This window comes from Globicephala melas, chromosome 9, assembly GCF_963455315.2.
Source record: "Globicephala melas chromosome 9, mGloMel1.2, whole genome shotgun sequence".
NCBI lineage: Eukaryota > Metazoa > Chordata > Mammalia > Artiodactyla > Delphinidae > Globicephala > Globicephala melas.
This window is the reverse complement of record NC_083322.1, coordinates 8862130-8877109: the sequence shown is the minus strand read 5'-3', so window position 1 is coordinate 8877109 and position 14980 is coordinate 8862130. Positions and strand designations below refer to the sequence as shown.

Here is a 14980-nt window from a genome sequence, read left to right as displayed (position 1 = left end):
GAAAAACCAGAGTTTATGTGCAGTCTGTACATTCTGCCACACACTAAAGAGCAGAGGATGCATGGATATTGGAAGGGACTCGTTAATCAAACAGATGTGGTTTCAATAATTAAGAAATCTCTTCATTAAGCACTGGCAGTAAGTCATTACAATATCTTCTCCAGCCTTTTGGCTATGATCAAGTGTAGAATATCTTCTCATTAGGATAATGGGGTTCAATAAAAGAGTGTTCCATCATTCCCCATAAGAGAACAGAGTGGAACATTTTAGTAATGATAATCATTTAGTGATTCATTTTATCTTTTTCAGATCTTGTTAATTCATTATTGTACAAGGTTAATTCTTCATGCATTTAGATTTTGATCTTGACAAAATGCACTGGTCATAAAAGTTAACTTTTCAAGAGAAATTAGGATAGTTGAAATTAATGTTGGGGACATAATGAGTAGAAATAAGAAAAGTGTGGTTTTTTGTGTGTTTTTTTTTAATTTGCTAGCCCAGAGAGCTATTAATTAAAGCATGATCTATATATTTTAAATGAAGTTGTTGGGATTTTTTTTTTTTTTTTTTTTGCGGTACGCGGGCCTCTCACTGCTGTGGCCTCTCCCTTAGCAGAGCACATGCTCCGGACGCGCAGGCTCAGCGGCCATGGCTCATGGGCCCAGCCGCTCCGCTGCATGTGGGATCCTCCCAGACCGGGGCACGAACCCGTGTCGGCAGGCGGACTCTCAACCACTGCGCCACCAGGGAAGCCCTGTTGGGAAACTTTTGATGTATATTATTTTTTCTAATGATTTTTATGGCAAACATGATCAGAAGCAAATTAGAAATATCTGAGTTTTACATGTATTCAGCAGTAATATAATCTATTACTGAGCTCACTCCTTTGTATCACATGATTATCTCTATAATAAAAAGCCATTAATAAGTATATTATATAAAGATATATAATAAAAGCCATTATAAGTATAGTAGATCCATCAGAAAATTGCAAAATATAGAAATGAGGCTCCCCTTTTGAATTTTTGCATGTAATATTACCAACCAAAGTTAACAATAATTAATAACTTCGTATATGTCTTTTCATTACTTTTCCCCTATGACAGTATTTATTTTATAAAATTTTACCCACTGGTAATTATAGTTAACTCACAATCTTCTATCCTGGTTATTTCAACTGACCGTTAGATCAACGGACTTTCCAGTCATATTCTTTATAATTTTAATGGCTCTAATATTTCATTAAGAAAATGAAATTATGTAATTTAGCTATATGCTTGTAGTTGATAATTGTACCATTTCAAATATTTTTGCTATTATAAATAACCATGCAACAAAAGCCTTTTGATACGATCTCTTTCCCCATATTTAGGATTTTATTTCTGTAGAAAATAATCCCCAGAAATGGATTTATTGAATCAAACAGTATGAATATGTCTGAAGCTCCTGATATAGAGGTTCTGAATGCTTAGGGAGCATGGTTGATCCATCTGTGTAGCCTTGGCCCCTGGCATGGCACCTAATGTGCTCATTACTTACATTTTAAAGGTGTTAAAACTTTTGAAATGGCATATATATGTGGCTGTTTTATCTGCATGGCTGTCGAATAATAGTCCTCTGTACCTGAATAGATTTTTATAGCTTTCACTGAACTTTCACCCATATTATCTGATTTGAAGTCTGACATACTTGCAAGAAACACAAGGAAGAGAGTTTGATCATCACTTTTCAGAGGAAAAAAGTGAGCCTCAGAAGGGACATTGGCTAGAATTTAGTCTTCCTACTTGGACCAGTAGTAGTTTCCTTATATTCGATCTCTATGTGTATTTATCCTTTTGAGATAGGACTTGAAATAAGTTGATTGTCATTGTCTTTTCCGTGAATAATTGTTTTTATTCTTTGGGGGGGAAATCCTACGCTCATTGGAAGTATTTTTGTCTTTTTTTAATAATGCAAAGTGCATATCACTCTTTACCACCATGAAAGTTTTCCGAGTGCATTGCAAAAATAATATTAACATTCTTTAAAGACTTGGTTTATATTTTAAAACAGAAATGAAAAGCAAAGAGCAAAATAATCATTGAAATTTGTGTTAATATAAGTTGGGGGAATTTTTCTTCCTTTTTTTTTTTTTTTTTTAAGTGAGCTATATGAGGTCAGCACTACAAAGTGATTCCCATGAATGTAGATTCTTAGAAAGTTGCCCTGGAAAGTTCTTACATAATGGTTTAAAATAAATATGAACTGTTTTCTAGCTTTATAAATATAGGGATTTTGATTTAAATTTGATGGAACTGTGTAGTTTTTCAAATTTAAATATATATTTGATAATATCTATACAATATAAATGAGCATTAAATGACACAGTGGGTGAAACTGCCTGCGATCGAGCTGAAATAACACAACATACAAAAAACATAGATGTTTTATTTCTTTTTTTTTCTTTTATTCTTTTTTAATAAAATTTTATTTTATTGGAGTATAGTTGATTTACAATGTTGTGTTAGTCAGTTATACATATACATATATCCACTCTTTTTTTAAGATTATTTTTCCATATAGGCCATTACAGAGTAATGAGTAGAGTTGCCTGTGCTATACAGCAGGTTCTTATTAGTTATCTATTTTATATATAGTAGTGTGTATATGTCAATCCCAATCTCCTGATTTATCCCTCCCCGCCCTTACCCGCTAGTAACCATAAGTTTGTTTTCTACATCTGTGACTCTGCTTCTGTTCTGTAAATAAAGCAGAATTTTATTCTGTTTTATTTCTTTCCTTCCGTTTTCTTCCTTTTTCTTTTTCTATTTTTCTTAACCATATAAATTACCATTCTGATTTCAGATGTGAGATTATTGAAACCCAGAGAGAAAAGTTGCTTGTTCAAGTCTATACAGCTTTTAGGTATAATTGCTGGGATTTCAAACCCAATTTTGTTCACCTCAAACCGTAGTTCCTCTTACTAAACAAAAAGGCAATAAAAGGATGATGATATAAAAGGTGAAAGTTCAATTATTATGATTATACCAAGGTATGATTTTTTATATCCTGTGACACCTGTCACCAGTTTAGACTGCAAAATTTGCTAAGGATTTTAACTCGATATAATTAAAACATTTAGAATACAATGGAAACATTTTTAATGGAACTGTTTGACAATGGCTCATGTAAAAGAGTAAACTTTTTGATTAAACGGAGGTTAAATGGCTATCTATTAAGAAGATTGGCAAATTTCTGAATAGAAATAGGCGGGAGGTGAACTAGACAATTTCTAAGATATAAACAGTTTGTGACTCAGCTGTTTCTTAAATATTAATAGATCGACCTCTGCTTGTGGTCTTTGTACTTTATGGCCAGCAAGCCTACAGTTCAGCCATTTGACTACAAATCACCTGTAGTTTGTTTCAAAGCTGTTGAATCTCCTTTAATTTTTAAGATGTTCTCCTGCTAAAGATAATATGTAGTGAGGGCATATGATATATCAGGTATTGTGAGAGATTTCTTTCCCTCTCTACTCAATATCTACCTATCTAGAATATATACATTTACAAGTACGTGCTATTTATAGATACATATATACACATATGTATGCTTTATATGTACATATCTATATCTACAGATACACACGTGTGTGTGCTTATGTGATTAAAATAAAATACATTCTCAAAAAAGAAATTATGAAAGTTTCTAATTATGTCTAGTATCTTTCTACAATTTTCCAGTGCACACATTGGTACATTCTTTTTAAGTCAAATCAGAATTCAGGAATAAAAAAATAGACCAGAGGAAGTCTCCTTATGTATCATCTGTGGTACCATTCATTTTAAAACATGTTATTGCTCTTTCATGTTATGGTATATTTTTTTTAACTCCATGTAATTTAAAATACTGTAGGAATGGCTTTCAACATTCTAGACTCAATTATATAAAATTGAGACCAAAAAAGAAAAGTCAAAGTACATAGAAATCATGTTGAATTTCATCTCTTGTACATTACTAAAGCAACATAGATTCCTTAGAGAATATACAAGCAGAAATTGATTTCTTTTTATATGATCTTGGCAAATATTGTCTTAATACTCAAACCAGTTTCACCCATGTTTATCATTGAAAGTTTCCATCTTACACACGTTTATTTGCCAGCTCTTCTTTCTCAGCCATCACTCTGCCATCTGGTGTTGCTTTTAGACTTATCTATGATACTAAGCGGTGGTGGAAAGGGTGAGTAAGATATAGGGTGAAATTCCATGGAGATCCAGATGTTTGGAATCTTTATGAAAATTCAGTCTACAAAATCTTTTTAAAATATATAAGCTTAATAATTTATTTTTAGGTTGTTACGTGAGAAAATGTCAGCTCTGACTACATTTATTCCTGATTTTTCTGTGGACACATAGATAAATTATTTACAGGTGGATCGAGTCCAAGACAAACCGGTGGTGTAGTAACAGGCTCCCCTGCTTCCAGCCAAGACCTAAATTTTATTGTCCCTGCAGTTTCATATCTCATAGTTTCATGTCTTTCTTTTGTTCCTTTCATCCCAACCACCCATGAAAGCTTGTATTCAAAGCCTTCTTTCTCAGAACCTGATAGCACCTTCCAACGGTATTTCTCCTAGAAACATTTTATTTTAGTAGGAATCAAATTCTTAAGGAAAATGGGTAAAACCCTGGGACAAACAGATGTGTTAACATGGAGAGTTAAGCCTGCAATAAACAATAAAAGGAGCAAAGTAAGGTTAAAACATGTTTCCCCTTCCAGGAGAAAATAGGATGTCCATTAAATAATACCTTTTGATTTATCCTTCATTGCAATTTCTGCTGTCCTTGGAAATAGGAATAAAAATGCACATCAGCTGACTACCATTTGTCGTGCACACACCCTATCATGGCTTTTATCTGAGAAGGAAAATTAAATGATGCAGGTTGTTCGTTGTTGGTTTTTTTTTCTTTTTTACTGAATCTCCCTGACCACAATAGTTATGCTGACCTTGACCAAATTATCTCCATGTACTAGTTCTATTGCTGTGTCATAGAGCCAAGCAGTATTTCTGCAGGTCTTTTTTAGAATTCTTGGGTAAAATGTGTAACAGATGTAGGCAGGGGTTAGGAAAGAGATGCTATTTATTCTGCTTCTGTAGTTTTGGATGGAAAATACTTTTTAGGTGATCTGTTTCTAAGAAGTGCCATTTTCGGGAAACCACACATCATATTCTCAAAATTATTTTCCTTTTTCTCCCTCAAAATTTATTCTGACCATCTCAAAGTAAAGGATTATTCTCAAAAACAACAGCAAAAGATGCTGCAGCTCACATTAAATTTGCTTCTACTCCAGGAGAAAACTACTTCAAATTTCACAAAGATAGTCTTTCCTCCGTTATATCTGGATTATATAACCCAATTTATAGAAGGAAAAAACACCCAGAATACAATCTCCTGGAGTATTTTGGGGGGGCATTCTCCTGCAATGGGATTGGACTCAGCAGTTCTAGGGTTTGTGCTAGTTGGAGATGTAACTGGAGTTTGTGCCTGTAAACCCCACAAACTTCCCATCCTAAGAGATAGGAATAAACAGACATGTTTAGTCATCCAACAAACATGTGTCTAGCATTGGTGTTGTGTTGGGGACTTTGCTAGGCATGAAAATTCAGAGATGAATCAGACACAGTAGAGAATGTCTGCAATCTACATGAAATTATATCCTGAACAAGGACAGACTGTAAATGCATGCTTGAATATATGTGCTCTTTTAAATCCAGGAAAAATATTTTCCACATGACCAATGGTGGTACCAAAAAAATGAATTGTTACTGGTGTACAGTGGCATTTGTAGATATTAGAAAACTCAAATCAAAAAGGGAACATTGCTCTGCCATGAATGCACGATGTTCATACTTTTCTTTGTAAATTGCTGTGTCACCTCCAGGGTAACTTGCAAGTGCATTTTCATATGATGTTTCAAATAACACACACCAATGAGTGGAACTTAGAAAAATGTCTAAACGTGCATATTCTTTTGTTCTGAACAATAAGAAATATGGAATGTCAAGTGATGAACTAACAGCAAACACAAAATTCGAATCTTTTTAGGTTAACTTGTGACATAGTCAGAAAACGTATCATGGAAATGTAACTGTGCAGAGTGCATCTGGAAACTGATTTATTGAAGCATTCAAATAATACAGTGCTATTTATAGGAGACTCTGTTATAGATATTCCTGCAGTTATTACAGAAGGAATTCTTGTCCTGTGGGGTCTCCAATTCAGACAGGCTGCCTTGGTTTCATAACACAGGTTTATTTGCCATATGATGGTGGATTTCTTTAAAGAGAATATACTTAGTAAAGATTTAAAAATGATTATGAGTATGAATAGAAAGTGGGCAGCTAGCTGAAGGAATTCTCTAGATGTCTCTAGTTGACATGCATTGTTTTTTCGAAATTAAACATCAATTTGAAATTCTAGAGTCTAAGTGGATTTTCTATGAAAAAAATAGGTGAAAGGAATATTGTGGTCTACTCCATTGTTTACACAAAGGCAGGCAAGATAATGAAATATTTTCAACTACCTACACAAACTAATTGTATATCTTTATATACCTAATAATGTCTCATATTTTAATTAAGATAAATTCATCATGAGAAATATGAAAAATATCAAATAGTCAACTCCAGTGTTGTTTATTCAATTATATAAGTGAAAGAAACTAATATTCCTATGTGAGTTTAAAGTTTAAAAAGCATTTTCTTTTATATAATTTTGTGGAACTCTCCACTAATATAGTGATACGCTTGGTGATGTTATCTTCTAGACAAAATTAGTTATTCTACCCCTATACACCCGTGTCACTTTCTTGGGACATTTATATCTCTGTTACAGCACTGAATACTGTATGGTAGGTATCTGTTCATGTTCTATCCTTTTCTGAGCTCTAAAATCCCATCCAGCAGGAGATGTTTATTATCTGCATCACTCCCCCCTTCCCAAACTTCATCTGTAAATGTAGGCTGCTTACTGATGCTTAACTTTATTAATTTTGATTTAACTACTATCTTACCTAAGCTAGAAGTGAGGCTCTAAGACATTAAGAGATGCAGCCAGGAGCACATAATATTGAGAGGTAAACCAGGATGCAGTTCTAGGCATCCTTACTCTAAATCCCCAGCCTGTGCTTTTAGTCTCCATCTTTCCCTATCCTTAGCCTATTTGAAATTATAGAGCTACAATATAAGGAATATTATAATAATGAATATAGAAGTATTTTAAAATAGCACTAAACTTTTGTGTAATATATATATTTGTTTCTATGACGATTTTAAATAATCTTTATAAAACACATGTTTAGTACTATCAAAAATATTAATTTTACAGGACTGCTCCCTAAATATAGATCCAGGTTCTGACTTCTGGTTATTTCTAATCCACCCCGCCGTTCATCTACTTTCCATTTTACAGTGTGATTGAATAAAGTCATCATAAAGCAAAATTCCTTTCAACTGTGATGATAAAACAAGACCAGCCACTTGTGCTAGGAGAGCAGGAGGAAATGAATGTCAATTCTTGAAAATCTGGGGATGTTCAAATGAGCAGAGTTGGAGGCATATCTCAGGCTTTATTGACAAAGGAATGCAGTGTCATTATCCATTACTTACAATGGCTCATTTAGATCACAATACGTGCTTCCAGCGCAGAGAGAGAAATACGGTGCAAAAGAATTTTCTTTCAGTGCTTTGCTATCAATTCATGCCAGCATTAAGAGATCTATATTGTAATTTTCTTGAAATACTTTGACTTCCTTTGTGTAAACAAGAAATGATTCAGCAAGCACCTTTTGGATAGTAAGGAACAGGGTAGCTTTTTAAAATTTTGTACCCTCATGAGCATTTTATGACGTTAGAGAATCCGGGAATGTCAACCATGAACGGGACCCTGAGGATTTTATGTCCCATACTCCTTCTTTGTAGATGGAGAAACTGAGATTCACTGTGAATATGGGATTTGCTCAAGATAGTTGGAGGTTGAATAGAAATTAGAACTCAGTGTTTCTAAATTCAGGTTTGGAGGCCGACTTGTGTAAAAATGTAGGTGTGTTGGGAAAACAGTGTGATGGTTTCCATGAGACTGTGGGCATCTCTCCCTTGTGACGGTCATGAATATATAAGTCTCATTGATTTTTTCACTACTATGGCTCTGCGTCTTATTTCAAAATGTAAAATCAGCAACTTTCGTCATCTCTCAGTAGCTGCGTGAACTTTACAGAATTCTGTGAATTGGGTTGTCTCCATTTCCTGTTTATTTCTGATTGCATTGTTTTCTCAAGATGCATTTTTTTTTTCATCTGGAATTCATTCTCTGGGAACCTCCCTCTCTAAAAAAAGCTTAAAAACCAAGCAGTGTTTATTTTTTGGTAATTTTCCCTGTACTTTTACTCCGTAATTTCTCTATTTAGAAACCTTCGATTGTTCCCAATTCCCTTCTGCAGCAGATTGAAAATTATCTGCTTAGTTTTCAAGGTTCAGTACGCTACTTCCTTTCAATCCCTGTTCTTTACCATTTCCCCAAATGCACTTGGCATATTAATCAAACTTAATTTGGAACCTCTAATTAGTCTCATTTCTGGGCCTTTGCTTGCCTGTGGTTTCTCTTTCTTCCTCCCTGTGGAAAGTGTAAGATTTCCTTTTAACTATTAAAAATTCCTGAGGTTGTAGGGCTTCTTTTCTCATGCCCAGCAGTTTGTGTAAAGAACCACAGAGATGGAAGAGCTTCTCCCAGGACTGGGTCTCAGCAGCGTAGCTGGATTCTGGTCCTTATTTGCCTATAGCTGGCAATCTTTTTGATTTTTCCTTCTTGATCCGAATTTTCTGGGCTTGACTTCATCCTGTCCTTGCCTATGTAAGACCAGAGTCATGCTTCAGACCCTGTCTGCTTGTCTCAAAAACCTCCTCCTGGTGGCACTCCTAGTGAAATAGCACCATCCATTGCCATTCATGGCTGGGAATGGTGGCAAAAATGATCCAGTCAGTCTCCTTTTCTGACTTCCGTTCCATCTACATGTGTGTATTTGAAAATAATTATTTTCTTTCTGTTTTCTTTTCATTTGGTATGGGTTTTGCCTTTTATAGAAGCCTTCTGAAAAAACAGTTTTGTTTAGAATTTAAACATTGTCCAAAAATATATATCGAGGCAAGTGACTTTCTTTGGAATAGAATACATTCCTGGATATCAATACAGCATGTTTTTCCTTTTAGATTTGTCCCAAGTTCCCAGGACATTTACTTAGTGGTGGCATACAGAACTCTTATACGAGGGGCCTGGATTCTGAGAGGAAGAGTCAGCAGTGACATTAAAAGGATTTCTTCCTCAACTAGGGAAATTTGCATGTGCTTAAAGCCAAAGACATTAGAAAGGACAAGATAAAAAAAAATGTCATAAGAAGAAAAAAAGGCGAGAGAAAAGTCCGTCAGAAGTTGGAATGGACAGGCATTAGTGCACAACTGTTTACCGTTATGAAGAAAGGTACCAAGTTAGCAGAACACCAAATAAGGGAACTGTACTTGCTGGAGAAATCTTCTTCAACAGCAAAGTATTTTGGTGAAGGAGACAAAGTTTTGCAATTTAATATGTAGATGTAAAGCGAAGCACTGGATAGTTTTGTCTTAAAGAAGGCCAGTGAGAATCTGAAGGGTCTTAGGGAGGTTTTATAGGTGCTGTATTCTTGGCTTTCTGTTTCCTAGTTAAGTAAACTTTATTGTTTCAACAAATGAATTACAGAACCTATGACCGATAATTTTAGTTAATAGCCTAACTTTTAACTAAAGTAAAGATATAATCTCAGCATATGCTCTTAAATGACTCAACTTCTTGTTTTAATAAACAATTCAGGCAAATGAATCCAATAGCATATTTTATAGTCTTTACTTGGTGAAAGACTCACACTACTGTCACGCACATAAGAAATCTCAGTAATGTTTGCCTCTCTTTTCTCTATTACTTCACACATCCTGTAAAACCAACTTCAGTCACCTTCCAAAATATCTTTTGCATCTTCCGCCTCGTATAAGCCCACTGCCACTGGCTTCTGTTCACCTTCGTGCAACTTCTAATTTACAATGTAATATTCTGATTGTTTCCAGAACATACCTCCAAGTCTCCTTCACCCCGCTGCCAAAGTGTTCTTTCTTTTAAAATATAGATATGATTGGATCATATCACTACCCTATTAAGCAAAACATTTAAGTGGTTTCTCAAGGCCCACAGAATATAACCCACATTTATAGCGTGGAATTCACTAGCCTGTGAAGTCTTGGATAAAAGATACCTAGATTTAGGGCTTCCCTGGTGGCACAGTGGTTGAGAGTCCGCCTGCCGATGCAGGGGACACGGGTTCGTGCCCCGGTCCGGGAGGATCCCACATGCCACGGAGCGGCTGGGCCCGTGAGCCATGGCCGCTGAGCCTGCGCGTCCGGAGCCTGTGCTCCGCAACCGGAGAGGCCACGGCAGTGAGAGGCCCGCGTACCGCAATTAAAAAAAAAAGAAAAAGAAAAGATACCTAGATTTAAACATAATAGGCACCTAATAAACATTTGTTGAGAGAATGATTGAGAACAAGCAAAACAGGAATGAACAAATGAGATTTTTCTACACAATTTGGCCTTAGCATCCTTATCCTGATCAAACCCTCTATGAATTCAATGACTACTACCCTCTGTACCATCTGCTGTTCATTCATTCTGGACACCAGTCACTGTGCCATGTGCTGGGAACAGAGAAGTGAAGCAAACTATCGAGAACTTCATCCGCGAGGATGAACGGCTCACGGTGGAGTCATCGTTAAAAAAGGAAATGTGCAGATGAGTACATGAGTCCTATTCATCATAGTTGCTACAAAGGAAAGGGAGTAGGTCCTCTGAGAAAGAAAGGAGATAGACTAAATGTAGCTTAACGTATGGTGGAGTTGGAGAAGGTCTCTTCTCCTGTCATTTAAGATGTGATAAGTTACCCAAGAGAAAATTGGGAAAAGCGCATGTCAGGCAGCTGCAATAAGTTGTTGAGGTTTTTTATTTGTTTGTTTTGTTTTATTTTGTTTTGTTTAAGATTCTGTTAGCTTGTGTCTCTCATTCCTCCTTAAAGACAGTAGGCATTCCTATACTTATGCCTTTTTGTGATACTGATTCCATTGCCTGGAATGTTCTTGTCTTTCATTTTCTATCTAATGAATTTTTTCTTATCCTCCCATGTTTTCGTTAAATATTAAAACATCAAACTGTCCTTACCCCTGACAAAAACCTGGATGTTTATTACAGCTTTTTCCTATTGCTAAAACTTGTAAACAATCAAGATAGCCTTCAGTAGGTAAATGGATAAAGAAACTGTGATATATCCAGACAATGAAATATTCTTTAGCACTAAAAAGAAATGAGCTAGTAAGCCATGAAAAGACATGGAGGAGAGTTAAACACATACCACCAAGTGAAAGAAGCCACATGCCCTGTGATTCCAACTATGTGACATTCTGGAAAAGGCAAAACGATAGAGACAGTAAAATAAAATCGGAGTTTGGGGGAGATGAATACATGTAGCAAAGGGTATTTTTAGCGCAGTGAAATTCTTCTGTGACACTACAATGATGCATGGATGTCATCATCATTTGTTCAAGCCCCCATTAAATGTATGACATGAAGAGTGAATCCTAAAATAAGCTATGGATTTGGGGAGATTACAATGTGTCGATGTAGGTTCATCATTGGTAACAAATGTAACATTCTTGTGAGTGATGTTGATAATTGCGTTGGAATGCGGGTGTATGGGAAATCTCTGTACCGCCCTCACAGTTTCGTTGTAAACATAAAACTGCTGTAAAAATCGGTCTTATAAAAAACACAGAGCGTTGGCTGAGCCGGTCTCCCATGTCTGACGCCTCCGCGTGCTCCATCTCTGTGGTGATGACGGTGAAAACCAAGGCTGCTGGGGACACCCTGACTTACTCCAGGATGAGGGGCATGGTAGCAATTCTCATCGCTTTCATGAAACAGAGAAGGATGGGCCTGAACAACTTTATTCAGAAGATTGCCAGTAACTCCTATGCATGCAAACACCCTGAAGTTCAGTCCATTTTGAAAATCTCCCAACCTCAGGAGCCTGAGCTCATGAATGCCAGCCTTTCTCCTCCACCAGGAAAGCGGTCCCGAAAAAGAAGGAGGAAAAGCGTATTATGTCAGAGCGGAATGTTCTCCTGAAGAACGTGAAACACCCTTTCCTGGTGGACCTCCATTTCTCTTTCCAGACAAGCTGTACTTTGTCCTAGACTACATGAACGGTGGAGAGTTGTTCTACCGTCTCCAGAGGGAGCGATGCTTCCTGGAACCACAGGCTCGGTGCTATGCTGCTGAAATAGCCAGTGCCTTGGGTTACCTGCACTCTCTGAACATCGTTTATAGAGACTTAAAGCCAGAGAATATTTTGCTGGGTTCACAGGGACACGTTGTCCTTACTGACTTTGGACTCTGCAAGGAGAACGCTGAACACAATGGCACGACGTCCACCTTCTGCGGCACACCCGAGTACCTTGCACCTGCTTCATAAGCAGCCTTATGATAGGACCGTGGACTGGTGGTGTCTGGGGGCCGTCTTATATGAGATGCTGTATGGCCTGCCTCCATTTTATAGCCGAAACACAGCTGAGATGTACGACAACATTCTGAACAAACCCCTCCAGTTGAAGCCAAATATTACAAATTCTGCAAGACACGTCCTGGAGGGCCTCCTGCAGAAGGACAGGACAAAGAGGCTTGGTGCCAAGGTTGACTTTATGGACATTAGGAATCACGTCTTCTTCTCCCTACTTAACTGGGATGATCTCATTAATAAGAAGATTACTCCCCCTTTTAACCCAAATGTGAGTGGACCCAGCGACCTGTGGCACTTTGATCCCGAGTTTACCGAAGAGCCGGTTCCCAACTCCATCGGTCGGTCGCCCGACAGTATCCTCCTCCCAGCCAGCGTCAAGGAAGCGGCCGAGGCCTTCCTGGGCTTTTCCTACGCACCTCCTGTGGACTCTTTCCTCTGAATGGTCTTAGGGTTGGCTGTGAAGCATTTTACAGGCGTTTTTTAAATGTTTTAGTTAGCCTTTTGGCAGAGCTGCCAGCTGACAGGACATCTTAAAAGAGAATTTGCGCATCCCTGGAAGCTTGCACATCTTGGCAATCTTATTGCACACTGTTTGCTGGAAGCTTTTCGAAGAGCACATCCTCCTCAGTGAGCTCGGGAGGTTTTCCTTATTCTTCCTTCCAATGTGGTGCTATCTCTGAAATGAGCAGTAGAGGGCCGCCCCAGGCAGATGCAGTGGTCTCATTCGAAGGAGGACGCTGTTCGGAGAAGGAGCTTCTGAAGGTCTGTCCGGGCCGTGATCACGAATCTTATGAAACGTGCCTTTTCTGATGAGATCGTGTTAGCTCCAAAGTTCTTCCTGTTGCCCAGTGTTTCCGTTCTGTTTTTCCTTGTGGACTTCCTGTGTGATCGGCCGTATGGGTGTGGTATGCTTGCTCACAGAAGGACTCAGTTATAAGCATCAATGTGACACTTGCAGGACACTACAACGTGGGACATTGTGTGTTTCTTCCATATTTGGAAGATAAATTTATGTGTAGGCTTTTTTTTTTGTAAGATATAGTTAATAACTAAAATTGATCGAAAATGGTCTTGCAGTGACTTGTATCCAGATGCTTAAAGAAGCATTGCTGCTACAAATAGTTCCATTTTTAGAAAAGGTTTTTATGGACCAATGCCCCACTTGTCAGTCAGAGCCTGGTGTTTTCATTGTTTAAAATCACCTGTAAAATGGGCATTATTTATGTTTTTGTTTTTTTGTTTCTTTTTTGCATTCCTGATAATTATATGTATTGTATAAAGAAAGTCTGTACATTGGGTTGTAACACTAGTATATTTAAACTTACAGGCTTATTTGTAATGTAAACCACCATTTTAATGTACTGTAATTAACAGGGTTATAATAATGTACAATTCTTTCCCCCCTCCCTACCACACACCTTTTTGTGTATGTGATAAACCAACTTTGGTTTGCAATAAAACCTTGAAAAATATTTGCAGAAAAAAAAATACATTAGGATTTATATACACTACCAAATGTAAAATAGATAGCTAGTGGGAAGCAGCCGCGTAGCACAGGGAAATCAGCTGGGTGCTTTGTGACCACCTAGAGGGGTGGGATAGGAAGGGTGGGAGGGAGGGAGGCACAGAGGGAGGAGATATGGGGATATATGTATATGTATATCTGATTCACATTGTTATACAGCAGAAACTAACACACCATTGTAAAGCAATTATACTCCATTAAAGATGTTAAAAATAATACATTAAACTATTTACATTAAACTTTCACTTCCTTTATATTAAATTTGGTAAAATATCACATTTTCTGCTCTAAGGACTTAAGACCTTTGAAGGTTGCTAAAGCCCAACTCCTTCCAATCCCCTCCAAGGACCTACAAGCCCAGCCTGTCCCTCACTCCCCATCGTCTGTCTGGTCTGTTTCCTTTTTGTTTACCCCATGCTTCTGCTCCTTCCACACTGGCCTTCGTGTCCATCCTGGTCCTGGTCTTTCTTACTTTTATTTCTCGCCCTGAAACCACCATTCCACAGATATTAGGAAACCTGATGGCTTGTTCCCTCTTTTCCATGAAATCTGTGCCCCAAAATGATCTTATCAATGAGGGCTTCTCAGATGCCTCATTGAAAGGACATTTACTCACCCCCCACCAACCCCCAGTAGGTACCCTCAAGTTCCTTCCCTGCTCTATTTTCCCCCATAGTAATTATCACCATCTGATACACTGTGCATTTTTTAAATGTGTTATTTATTATAATAGAAAACTGTTGTTCCTGGCTGCATACCTACTGTGGGCACTTTATAAATAATTGTTGAATGAATAAATGAATGCATATCATCTTAAATTCATAATCAC

General features: G+C 37.3%; 1 protein-coding gene and 1 pseudogene across 3 annotated transcripts in view; both read left to right on the top strand.

The window, feature by feature from the left end:
* CNTNAP2 (contactin associated protein 2) overlaps positions 1–14980 on the top strand; it is a 2034513-nt gene that overhangs the window by 588308 nt on the left and 1431225 nt on the right. The gene's annotated exons all lie outside the window — the stretch shown is intronic.
* LOC115851811 (serine/threonine-protein kinase Sgk1-like) lies at positions 11716–13928 on the top strand (annotated as a pseudogene).